Below are 14279 nucleotides of genomic sequence, written 5' to 3'. Positions count from 1 at the left end.
CTAGAAAGAAGTCAGGAAATATGAGAGCCAAACTGGGGGCCAAACTATGCCCATAAATGGAAAGATCTGCATAGCTAGCAGCTAACTCTGCAAGGATCATAGTTTTTTTTCTATTGTACAGCAGCAAGGACAAGCCCTTCCCCAGTGGAAGAAGCATGGAGATTACTCTCCAGAACCCACATTCTTGGGTGTCTTCTCGAGGCCAGGGATATCAGCATGGATACCCTATGCTTATTTAAATGAGTAGGAACAACTCGAAAAATTATTACCCATTATTGTCCATATGATTAGGGAGTTCAAAAATTCTAGGGAGGGAAGATGTTGAGCAATTGGTAGAGGAATAACAACCAGTGGGTTTCTCTAAATATACATACATCATAATTCTGGCAAGGTGGCCTACATGATGGTTAAACGTAAGTATGCTATGATAGCTTTATTAAAGCAGCGATTGATATAGTGTCTTAGTTATGGTTGAACAGTACTCAGTAACATTCTCCCCTCCAGGAGTTTATTATAACTTATAAGTTTCAAAGTAAAAGTTGACATACCAGGTGTTTACTTGATACACATTTACTTTTACATTTTTAAAATGTAGAAGATTCAGAATTTTTAGCTTCTTTTCATTCAAATAATATATACAAGGAAAAAGCATATAAAATGTCTCAAGCAGCCAGTGATCTAAATGCTTGGACATCTCATCAAAAATATGTTGACAGGGCCAAGGAGCATAATTTTAAAACTCACCCACTGTACTTGTGCAATATATTGTTAATCAGGTTTCATATGACTGTCAAATTAAATACAGTAACTACACATTCTGTTACATAATTGCAAATCCTAACTTTCACTTAATTGCATGTCTTAATTATGTGATTTCATGTACAGTATTTAACTAATTAGGCAATTAGAATATGTCATTAGAATTTGTAGGTATCTATTAAAATATACTCATGAAATTTTATTCCAAACACTAAAAACTTCTTAATTAAGACAACTTATAATGAATACACACATGAAAAACATTTTAAAAAATAAGGTATGGGAAATATTATGTGGTATATAGCTGCAACAAAATTGAATATGTCACAACATTGGTGTCTTCTGTACCTCATACATCCATATATGCTGGAGTATACAAGATTTACCCTTTGCTTGCTAATGCTCTTGCTTTTTCAGAGTGTATTGCCTATCTAGTCCTGCAAACACTTATACACATGTTTAGTTTTGCTCATGTGAGCAGCCCCATTGACGTCTGTGGGACTACCCATGTGTAACGCTAAGGGTTTGTGTAAGTATTTGCAGTATTGGGCCCTTATATTGCTTGATCCTCCTCTCCCATTTGTTTGGTGTAACTCCAGTGACTTAATTTGAGTCATTCCTGATTTAGCCCATCAAATGTTGTGCTAGAGCATATTAGGGTGTACATATTTTTAAACAGATAAGTGCATAAAGTTCATCACATAATCACAGTTCATATGGGGAAAGAAGTGAGCTGAAAGACAGGAAAGGAAAAACAATACAGGAGCATAGACATCAGACAACTATTGAGTTTTTAAGGAAATGGCATACATAGCAAGCACAGTCATATAAGTTCATACAGCGTAAAATAAGTTTGGCTTCCAATTGTTCCAGAAGGATGCAAAGACAAGGAAGGCAAAGAGACTTCAGGGGATTGTCAAGAATTGTTTTTTATTCAGTAAGGACAGAAAATCCATGATAACAGATGACCCAAAGACTATTTATTAAAACTGTAAAGTTAGGTAAGAAAAGCAAGCACCAAAGAAAAGTTAAAGGATGGACTGCAGGAACATTCAAAGCACTTCTTTTTCCAAGTGTCATGTCCACAGAGCTTCATCGGAATAGTTTTCAATTAGTGAGTATATCATCTGTCACATGCATTGAGAGATTTGATAAACGGTCACAGTGCTGAAAGCAATTTTGCCACAAACTTTGCAATGTTGGATAAGAATAGTGAAATTAAAAAGGGTAATGAGTCTTTAGTCATGAGAGATACTATATTGCAGTAAAATATAGATTACCATGAGTCACTTATTTCTAAAGGTTAAGGAAAGATTCTACCAGAACAAGTGAGATGGGGTGTACAGGCTATGCTGGCTTTACACCACTTAGACTTTTCTCGGGCATTTCAGCTCGCCATTCCTGTAACAGAACTGTAACTGGCTCATTGTACTTATTCCAAGTACCAAACATCAATTCAGGCAGGCAAGACGAGGACTGAAAATGCCATAAAGTGTACAAAAGAAAATGATTGAGAATATTCTACACACACATAACTGGGAATGGAACTGTGTGCACTGCTGATATTTGTCACGTGTAGTAGAATGCACAGAGGACCAGCAAAAGAGCCTATGCACCACTTAAGCCCTCAAAATAGAGTTTAAGTAGGATTAAGTGATGCATAGGCATTGTACTGACCCACAATTTTGTGGACCTATAAAATGTTCTATTTAAGGTTTTAGGGAGAAATTCACAACACACACATAAAACATTCCAGAAGACTGGAAAAGGGCAAATATAGTGCCCGTCTATAAAAAGGGAAATAAGGACAACCTGGGGAATTACAGACCAGTCAGTTTAACTTCTGTACCTACAAAGATAATAGAGCAAATAATTAAGCAATCAATTTGCAAACACCTAGAAGATAATAAGGTGATAAATAACAGTCGTCATGGATTTGTCAAGAACAAATTGTGTCAAACCAACCTGATAGCTTTCTTTGAAAGGGTAACAAGCCTTGTGGATGGGGGAAAGCGCTAGACGTGGTATATCTTGACTTTAGTAAGGCTTTTGATACTGTCTTGCATGACCTTCTCATAAACAAACTAGGGAAATACAACCTAGATGGAGCTACTATAAGGTGGGCGCATAACTGGTTGGAAAATCATTCCCAGAGAGTAGTTATCAGTGGTTCACAGTCATGCTGGAAGGGATCAATTCTGGGTCTGATTCTGTTTAATATCTTCATCAATGCTCTAGATAATGGGATCGAGAGTACTCTTATAAAGTTTGCAGATGATACCAAGCTGGGAGGGGTTGCAAGTGCTTGGAGGATAGGATTAAAATTCAAAATGATCTGGACAAACTGGAGAAATGGTCCAAAGTAAATAGGATGAAATTCAATAAAGACAAATGCAAAGTACTCCATTTAGGAAGGAACAATCAGTTGCACAAAGGGGAAATGACTGCCAAGGAAGGAGTACTGCGGAAAGGGATCTGGGGGTCATAGTGAACCATAAGCTAAATATGAGTTGACAGTGTAACGCTGTTGCAAAAAAAGCAAACATAATTCTGGGATGTATTAGCAGGAGAATTGTAAGCATGACACGAGAAGTAATTCTTCCGCTCTACTCCACGCTGATTAGGTCTCAACTGGAGTATTGTGTCCAGTTCTAGGTGCCACATTTCAGGAAAGATGTGGAGAAATTGGAGAAAGTCCAGAGAAGAGCAACAAAAATGATTAAAGGTCTAGAAAACATGACCTATGAGGGAAGATTGAAAAAATTGGGTTTGTTTAGTCTGGAGAAGAGAAGACTGAGAGGAGACATAATAACAGTTTTCAAGTACATAAAAGGTTGTTACAAGGAGGAGACAGAAAAAATTGTTCTTCTTAACCTCTGAGGTTAGGACAAGATGCAATGGGCTTAAATTGCAGTAAGGGAGGTTTAGGTTGGACATTAGAAAAAAAGTCCTAACTATCAGAGTGGTTAAGCACTGGAATAATTTGCTAAGGAGGTGGTGGAATCTCCATCATTGGGGATTTTTAAGAGCAGGTTGGACAAACACCTGTCAGGGATGGTCCTGATAATACTTAGTCCCGCCTTGAGTGCAGGGGACTGGACTAGATGACCTCTTGAGGTCCCTTCCAGTTCTATGGTTCTATGGTTCTATGAAAAACAGAATATTTGGGCATTATATAGTGAAATGTATATATGTGTGTGTGTGTGTCAGGGGCGGGGGGGATGAAGAGGAATTCAGTGGAGGTTGGAGAGGCAACATATATCCCTTATGACTTGCGGCTACTACACAGGGATATAGAGCAGCCCCCCATGCAGCTTCTACTACCACCTGCCCTGATTATATTGTATATTTATCCCTGGCCCTCCATTTTTTAAAATACATACATTTGCATGGAAAACTGGCTTCAAAGTGATCATTTATACCAACTGTCTCTAGCTGAAGGCCTAATCTTGTTTATGACATCAAAATTGATTGCTCTGAAACTGATTATGTCACAAACCAAGGCTAATGGCTTCAGGTAGGAATAAAAGTTGTTTTTGCAGATGCATTTAAACAAATATCCTGTTTTCAAGCAAATAGCATTCTTAACAAAAGTACAAGGGAAAAGAAACACACAAAATACGATAAATAAAGTGTGTGGGGAACTTGTAGCATGCATATAATTCCAATTAACATAAAAGTATATATCTTTCAGCTTCACTGTATAAAATAATATTCAGACACTATTCCAAGAGGATAGAGAAAGGAACAACTTGATGAAAACTCTAGAGACCAATGTAGAGGAAAGAAACAGTACTAACAAGCAGCTGACATAGAAAAGCAACAGGAAGATATATACGCTGTAGCAAGCTGGACTTAAATGCTGTGTTAAGGCCCCTATATTCTGTAGGTTTCTGCTCATCTTGTTCAGCACCTTTGTTTACTTTAAAAAGAAGGTTTTTTTAAAAAAAGAATTAAATTCGTAATGAATGGTACAAGTGCAGACAGCCTCTCCTGTGTTCTTTATTTGAACATTAAATTGAAATGATTTTACACTGTTCCCCACACTTTTCAGTTTTCAGTACGCCAATAGATTTCATATTGACAATACGTAACGATAATGGAGACAACATCAAGGGGAAGATGGGTTTTTTTCAGCTGATTAGGGACAGTTGGAAATTTGGGATGTGGTGGGCAATCTGGGATTTTGGGGTAAACACATTAGCTATATTTTTCTAGTTTTTACTAAAGTTATCAGCAATGAAATGGTTAACATTGTTGCCATCTAAGTTGTTCCCTTTTAGTTTGAGTTAACAACCCACTGAGATGAATGGGAAAGGTCAGACCTATTGTTTCAGGCTGTTTGTAGGTTGAAGAAAACATCAGTTTACTGGTTACACAGCGTTAACCTTATAAAAATGCTACACAGAACTATGAAAGTTAGGAATGTTTTATTTTGAAATGAAAGTTTAGATTCAGGGACCTGATTCCTCCACAGGGTGAATTCAGTTGCTCATTCTATGGCAGAGGAATTTGGAAAATATCAGGTTCTGAAAATAAATAGAGAGTTGTTCGTTATATCCAGCATTCATTCTGTATTTGCAAGATTAGAGGAGGATGACAGGAGTTGATATCATTATTTCCAACTTTTGTTGTAAGCAAGAATTAGTGGTGGCAATAAATGGGCAAGCGACTATCACAGATGTTCCATATGTCCTCTTCTTTTAACCATACAAATGATCTGCAATAGTTATCTTTCCCATAGAATTGCTTGGGGATTGAATTATTTTGCCCCAGAAATTAACCCTGAATGGCTACATAACTCTAAGGCTACACCGGCTCTAATTACTTATTAGCACAGAAGAAGAGAGCCAAGGAATGAAACTTCAATCTGCAAATAAAATACGGATGAATAAAACAATAAAGCTATAAGAAAGCTACTTCTCCTCCATAGGGGAACAACTAAGGGCCAAGTATGTTGAAGTTTTATGCTAATACAAAATTGGCGCCAGCAAACTATACTTTTTTATAGCTGAACAAATTGGTGCCAACTTATTTAAGTGGTCTAGCACCAGCAAAACAAGTACAAAACTGTTCAGGAAACATCTGCTCTGAAGGAAGCCTGTAATCATTAAAAATGTATTTACCATCGGATAATTAGTAGAAGCAGAATTAGCGCTAACTTATTGACAGAGACCCAATTTCATTGTAAGTGGGTATTAAAATTGGATTTCATGAATATGTCTTATATTTTCCTATAATTTGTGAATGGCTGTGCTATCATGTACTGCTGTAGTATACATGAAAAGTCAAATTCTAATAGGGCAGGCCCAAAATATTGAAAGTGAATAACCTAACCATAGTCTATTAAAAATAGAATAAGAAACGTGAGCAGGCTATGAACTTTGGATTAATCACAGCCTTCTTCACATATTACTTACATCCACAAAAATGATGATCATAAGAAAGTGAATAATGAAAGTAAGTTATGTTTTGCCCATACAAGACCAGTATGACTTTCACACATGAAAGCATCACTGATATTATCACTCTTCAGACTGTCTTCCAATGGCTGCAATTCATGCACAAAGATAAATGGTAACTGTAAATGTTTCTTTCTTAAGTGATCAAAGAGAAACAATAAAACAACATAGTTCTTAAATGCTGACATCAAATGGTCTTCAGAAAAAAGGCAGCATTTGCTATTTATGTAAATATGATATTACTGGCAGGTTTCCTGCATGGAACACATAAGGGAGTACATATTGTAACTGACCCCAGCACAGGGTATCACTATGCTGTGGTACACCAGTCCCCAACGCTAGACTCTACAGGATGTCACCTTTGATGGGTTCCCATAAACACGCATACATTTTGAATACAGAGCATTACTTTACTAGGGCTGCCAGAACATTATTACAAATACTCCATCCACAGTTTATTTAAAAGTTAAAACAAAGGTCAACCCAGAAGTTCCTAATTCAGTCTAATACCCTGTTTAGCTCAACACTATCCTCCTGCCTGCAGGCTGCTGCCTTATAACTTCTTTCTGTGGCTGCTGCTGTCCCACTGCTAGCAATAGAGTGTGTCTGCCCAGCCCTCCGGTCCCAGCTGCCAGTCTGCCTTCCATAGACAGCTTCCAGACTGCTGAGTCCAACATATTGCCATTGGTCTCATTCAGCCTCTTGCTCTCTCCCAAGCCTGTTCCCCTCTTATTCCTATACATTTTTTTTTTGTACAATGAGGATTACAGAGCTACCTACTGAATGGATGTTAGCTTGGTAACACAGTGCCCTCCATTAGCTAGATTCTTTCAATCCAGCTCAGTTGGAATAGGGAGGAGACATCAGCATGAACTAAAATATTCATTACAATATTATTATTGAATGAAAATTATGCTAGAAACTCTAAATTTTGCTCCCCACTTTTCAGTGATGTCTATTTTTCTGGTATTTTATGCCTAAAAAGAGTTTGAATATAAAAATGTAAAACAAAATATGAACATAATTAGATAGTATATATATTTTATTATAAAATAGTTATTCTGATTCACTGAAAATATTTAATAAAACACTTCTATCTTTCATTTTTTCCCATCAGCACTTTTTGTAAACCAAATGTTGCACAGAATGAGTCACTACAAAAGTAATTTTCCTGCTGATACTCACATCTTCTTGTCAACTGTTGGGAATAGGCCACTTCCACCCTAATTGAATTGGCCTCGTTAGCACTGACACTCTTCCCGCCCACTTGATAAGGCAACTCCCATATTTTCATGTTCTGTAATAAATATACTTACTATATTTTTCACTCCATGCCTCTGATGAAGTGGGTTTTAGCCCATGAAAGCTTATACCCAAATAAATGTGTGAGTCTCTACGGTGCCACAAGGACTCCTCATTGTTTTTCTAAAAAAATAATGTTTCTCATACATAGGCAAAGTTTCAGATACTAATGGAATATGAGATATGGGGAAAAGAAAGTAGATCAAACTATTTGGCAATTACTAAGCTCAAGAGAAATTGCTTAGGGAGGTTAGTGATGTATAGTAGTGTGTGACAGGGTATACCTACACCACACCAGCCTCAAAAGAGTTAACTGTGCTTTGCAGGCTGGGAAGTTCCACCCCTCCAACTCTGCTGGGCATGCTCAGGCAAGAGGCAGAGTATAAAAGGAAGCAGCCCAACTTAGTCTGGGCAAGCTGTTGAAAGGTGACGATGCAGAGAGCAGGCTCTCTCCAGGGAGCTTCTACAGGCCCCAACTACAGAGCCACGGCTTGCTGAGCTTCAGACAGAGACGAGCCCGGAGAAGAGACTGCGCCAGAGACCTTTGGAAACTTTGGAGCATTGCTGAGGGAGAAAGGGTAGGAAGCAGCCAGGGGACTTAGACTTTTCACCAGTGAGTGAACTGGGGAACCAGTCACTGTGTTTCAGGAGGATTCCCACTGACTCAGTGGTGAGCACCCCCACCATTGCCAGGGCCCTGGGCTGGGACTTGGAGGAGCAGGGTGGGCCTGAGTCCCCCTACCCTGGGTGCCACACATCCCTAGGTGGTGCCCCACTTCCCTAAGGAGCCAATAGGCCACACAGTACCCCAGAAGTGGGTGCCCTTATTGACTCTGGCCATTAGGCCATGCTGCCCTGAGAGGAAGGGCTGCCTTACTGACTCTGGCCACCAGGCTGTTCTCCCACATTTTATAGTCAGGGTCATGAATACAGGACCTAACTGGCTGCTATGCAGTTTCTTCCCTTCTTCTCAGCATATGCGACCTGGCACATGGGATGGAGTGTACCTACCCCGCGATATGGTGAATGAACAAGATTAGGCATAATACAGATTCTATTGACAATCCACTTGTCACCCTGCTACTCCATCTGTATCCATTTGCCTCTTTCCTCTGACCATCAGCAACACTACAATGTATTATCCAATTTAGAAAGTTACCATCAATAATGCACTCGCTCACTAAACTTATATACAGTGCTATTATTGTATGAATTACTTTATAACTTTATATGCCAGTATTATCAAAACCATTCTGGAGGACCAGTTAGCTAATCTGCTCCTTTTCTTCTACTTCAGCTATCACTGCCACTTTCTTAAATAAATTAATCAGATTAGTGGAATTGTGTGCAGACAGTTTGGCTAATAACCAATCTATTCAAATGTTGTCCTGTTTTGTCTCTAATCAATTACACTGAGCAGCATTTCCTCACGTTAGGTTACAGACTTGCATGTTTGCAGTGGTTCTGCCCTTTAGTGCCTGGGCCAGATATCAAGCAAGTATACATTAGTATAGCTCTACTGAAGACAATGGAGCATCATCAATTTACCAGCTGAGAATCTAGCCCCTTTTTCTTAGACATGAATGGAGATATTGACATCTTCAGTCCTTACATACATCTCTTGTAAGAGACATTAAAAGCTAAAGATGAGCTAATTGTAGAAGCTCTTATTTGAAAACCACTAAACTTTGAAGGGTTAGAAGTGTAGACCTGGAGGCAGTTCTCATATTTCTGAGTAGGTCCTGTCTCTATTTCAAGCCTTATGGCTCTTCATCTGTAGTCTGCCATCTTCTTTAGAATTCTGGAAAACAGCCTGCCCAACCTTAAAGCCAATGCTATTTCTTTCTATTTTTATTATGACCCTCAGTTATGGATGATCTTCACTGTCAGCTCCTAGAAAAGTTCTCTTTTTTGGTCATGAAGAAGGGTTCTAATCCTGTAAAAGATTAATTGACTCATGGTAATCGTTTCTCCAGACTCTGGCCAATCATTCAGCAAAGAGCTGCCAGCAATATTCTTGAGACCAAGTCATATTTTTTATTCCTGGAAAGGAGTTCATAATTAATCTCTTTACCTTAACAAATTCTGAGCTGTTTGAATGCATTACTTTTGCCTATGACTCAGTGAAATTTTGCTAGCATCTAAAAATAAGTCTGAATGAAAGGGCCAGAACTATTCTAGAGTTTCTTTTAATGTCGTTATTGGGCACAGTAAAATATCCATATAAACACAATACAAGGATTAAATACAAATGTTTCATTATGCCTTGAATCTAACTTACATATATCATAGCACAATAACCTAATTCTTTTAACAGTTTATCTCAACTCTTTTTAGGAAAAGAAAGGAAGAAAAATAGAACAGCAACACAACAGTAGAAATCAGTTGGGTGAGATGGGATTTTTAGGCTTTCACTATTGTATATTCTGCAGCCAAAAAGAGCATATGAAAATTTTTGTAAAATCACATGTTCATCAATCATGGAATACTAATGCCCATAACAATCTCTTCCAGATGAAATACGATGCCATGTATTTTTTGCAGAGTTTTACTACATTTATGATTCTCTCCCAATAAACTCTTATCTTGATGCATATGCAGAATATGTATTCCATCCAAAGTCCCACACTCTCCGTAAGGTCCTATAACAAGCTTTCACAGGAATTAGTTTCAATTTGTATATATTGGATTGTCTTGAATAACAATAACTAAATTTTCCTTTTAAATAATCTCATACAGTGACTAGGTTAAACTACCTTAAGTATAATCAAATGTCATTCATCTGCATCTTGTGGAATAATGAATGTCTTCCCCCACTGTTTGTCACATGGTTCCTGGTCTGAGATTTTTCAAACGTCAATATGGGCCAGATTGTACATGCCCCCAGTGCAGTTCTCCAGGGAATTAAAGGGAGTGAGGTCCCTCATAAATGGCTGAGTTATGGTTTCCTGGACCTTTTGCCCAGATGATGAGGCAGGGAGCAAAAGCTGTGTCTCCAGCATTCTTTCCTCAAACAGGTGGGCATGGTGTGGCTACAGCCTTGTTGTACCCTTCAAAGCACTGGTCAGGGAGGGAGTATGTTGCACCTGGTAGAGGATTATAGCAAATTATTACACCCCATGGAGCAAGGTGGAGGAGGAAAGGAGCCGCCAATGTGATATGGCTGTGAAAAAAGCTAATGCAGTCTTGGGATGCATCAGGAAAGGTATTTCCAGTAGGGATGAGGAGGTTTTAGTACCGTCATACAACGCACTGGTGAGAAACCTCACCTGGAATACTGTGTGCAGTTCTGGTCTCCCATGTTTAAGAAGGATGAATTCAAACTGGAACAGTTACAGAGAAGGGCTACTAGGGTGATCCGAGGAATGGAAAACTTGTCTTATGAAAGGAGACTCAAGGAGCTTGGCTTGTTTAGCCTAACGAAAAGAAGCTAACTAAAAGAAGGTTGAGGGGAGATATGATTGCTCTCTATAAATATATCAGAGGGATAAATACCGGAGAGGAATTATTTAAGCTCAGTACCAATGTGGACACAAGAACAAATGGATATAAACTGGCCACCAGGAAGTTTAGACTTGAAATTAGACAAAAGTTTCTAACCATCAGAGGAGTGAAGTTTTGGAATAGCCTTCCAAGGGAAGCAGTGGGGGCAAAAGATCTATCAGGCTTTAAGATTAAACTCAATATGTTTATGGAAGAGATGGTATGATGAGATAACATGGTTTTGGTAATTAAATATTCATGATAAATAGGCCTAGTGGCCTGTGATGGGATGCTAGATGGGGTGGGATCTGAGTTACCCAGGAAAGAATTTTTCTGTAGTATCTGGCAGGTGAATCTTGCCCATATGCTCAGGGTTTAGCTGATTGCCATATTTGGGGTCGGGAAGGAATTTTCCTCCAGGGCAGATTGGAAGAGGCCCTGGAGGTTTTTGGCCTTCCTCTGTAGCATGGGGCACGGGTCATTTGCTGGAGGATTCTCTGCTCCTTGAAGTCTTTAAAGCACGATTTGAGGACTTCAATAGCTCAGACATAGGTGAGGTTTTTCGCAGGAGTGGGTGGGTGAAATTCTGTGGCCTGCGTTGTGCAGGAGGTCAGACTAGATGATCATAATGGTCCCTTCTGACCTTAGTATCTATGAATGATCACCATTGTTCTCTAAATGTCCTTTGGAGAAGTACAGCTACATATTCTATATCCATGGCATTGAGCAAGGTCTCAGTCTAGCTCTCTGTATATCCCATTACACCTTTCTATACTTTGGTTTGGAAGAGTTGTATCTTCATGCTAGAGATTGGTCTTCATATCTGCATAATTTTTTTAAAAAATACAAATATGTTAGCTAATCCTGGTTTGGCCTTCAAGAAGTCCAGCCCAATAAAATTTCCCTTATTAGTAGACACGACCGTTTTCAGTAAATTACTGGTTTTTAGTAAATTTTCTCTCCCTGTAATGTAATCCCCATCCAGACAAAACATCTGAGTTACTCCTATGGAGGAATATGAGGAAATTCCTTGGTTGATTTTTAGTAGGTTGAAAACTCTGGTTTGTGTGTATATGTCTATCTGTCTAACAATTTAGGGAAAAATTTGCAAACACATATTCAGGTTGAATAGGACTTCCTTATGTGAGTATTCTCACTACAGTCAATTGAAATATGTTTGTAAATGTTATTGCTCTGGGAGAGGGTTACAGAATCAGGCTCTTAAAAAATTTTATATTTGAATGAAGGGTGTGTATTTTATGTACTATACCTAGAATTATGGCCAGTGTGCTTGAACTCATAGGCTCTGGTTCATGGATTGAAAGGAGTGTGGCTCAAGTAGGCATTGGGAGGGATGAGAGCACAGATGTCACCTCCCTCACCCCATTGTCACTTACTGTTCTTTCTCTACTATAGGTATATCACTTTCAGCAATGAGGCATTCTTCAGGCTTGTGGCAACTGAGGCTCATGCTGAAGAGCCAGCTCTGGTCTACATAATTTTGTAGAAAACGAAATGTTAATAAAATCAAATCTTCCTTACTCAGTGACTTGGAAGCATTAGCTGCATGCTTCAAGAACACCATTGGCTAGGTAAAATAGCTGCTGAACTAATGCATGGTTTCTGTCTAACAATGCGCATATACTCTCGTTTTCACAGCAAGAAGTGCTCTGTTTTATTACTGTGGAGATGAAAATCTTGACACATGGGGAAGGACACTTTTAGATTCCAAATGATCAGCCAAGAAATACAGACTTGCTGAGTTGGGAGCAAGCCAGGAATGATTAGGCACACAGTCAGGATGGGGCTGCTAAAGGAGCATCAATGACAGGAATAGCAGTGGATGCAATAAATATTCATTTATCCAGTATCTTATTGCATATGGAGTTTAAATACAATGCCATGCCACAGCTTCAGAAGTTAGGAGGCTTTGTCTGGATCAGCTGTGGAAATAAAACCTTTGGCCCCTTTAAGGTTACACTTCTTTACCTTCTTCTGGGCTGGAGGAGGGAAGCTATGTGGCTAATTCTGATGGGTTGGACATAAGGGTCCACCTATTGGCTACTGGGCAACCTATAGGAGAGCTTAAATGCCCTTGCCCTAACCCTGTACACCTTTATGAACTGGCAAGGAAAATTGTCTGGTTCTCTGATAAACCAGAATTGGAAGCAATTTAAGGAAAAGCATCCCCTAAAGAAGTTAGGAAATGGGTTGGGGGCTCTTAATAGCTGGTACAGTGAGGAGACAACCTGTCTTCCCCACCCCCTTAATGCTCCTATGAGGGGAAGGCAGTTGGGTCTCAGCAAGGGAGCTGAGACTAAGTTAATTGTGTTGGGGGCTGATGGTAGCCATCCACCAGATGGAACAAATTAAAAAGGGAGTTTGACTTCCACTGGACGAGTTATTGCTGGATATTTCCCAGATATGTTACTGAATAAAGTTGTGGCTTAGTTAACCACATTCCTGGTGTCTTGTCTTGTCTTCCAGTGGTGTCTGGGAAAATTTGGCCTGTAGCCTCAAACACTAGTTTTCTTAAGTACCTGCCCTATTGTCAAGAGGGTCTTTCGTAAGCACAGCTTGGGAACCCTTCCACCAGTGATAAGTCAACTTGTCTCCTACAGGCTGGATTTTTCCATGCCACCAATGAGAAAGATGGAGAATGGCTGAACAAGGGAGGGGAGTAGATGGAAACCAGCTCAGCAGCAGAGTGATCCCCTTTGCTGGAGGCTTATTTCAAACAGGCATTGATGCCTTTGATCTTTCTCTATATTTTGGTGGTAAGAAGGCAAGCTTTTCTATGGGCCATTTCTCATGTTCCTACGCTGTGGTTGTCATTGTGTCTCCTATGACACTTTCCTTCCCCAATTGCTCAGACATATCATTCTTTTCAACAGCTCCAGAACAACATTTGCAAGATTTCCATAGCACATATTACAGAGCATCTTTTATTTGGTGGGGTGAACCTGATCATTGCAAAGGGACTCATTGGCCTCAAGGGTTTCTATTTCTGCGTGCCTGATGTGCCTCCATGGGAATTCAGTTTGAAGCTTGCCTAGCAAGAAGCATCCCATCACACCCACAGTTCCCGCTTCCCATCTGCCAGTACATTCATTCTACACTGTGCAAGCATATAGCAGTAAACTGTTTTTCTTCCCATTATACAGCAGTGCAAAGAGAGATTTGGTGTCTTTTCTTCAGCTCTTCCATAAGAATTGTGACCCCATCCTTTGGGAAGGACACTTTGAGAATTTCTGATTAAAGCTATCATTTGTA

The sequence above is a fragment of the Lepidochelys kempii genome, chromosome 5, assembly GCF_965140265.1.
Source record: "Lepidochelys kempii isolate rLepKem1 chromosome 5, rLepKem1.hap2, whole genome shotgun sequence".
Classification (NCBI taxonomy): Eukaryota; Metazoa; Chordata; order Testudines; family Cheloniidae; genus Lepidochelys; species Lepidochelys kempii.
The sequence above is the reverse complement of the archived record's forward strand: the minus strand, read 5'-3'. Positions refer to the sequence as shown.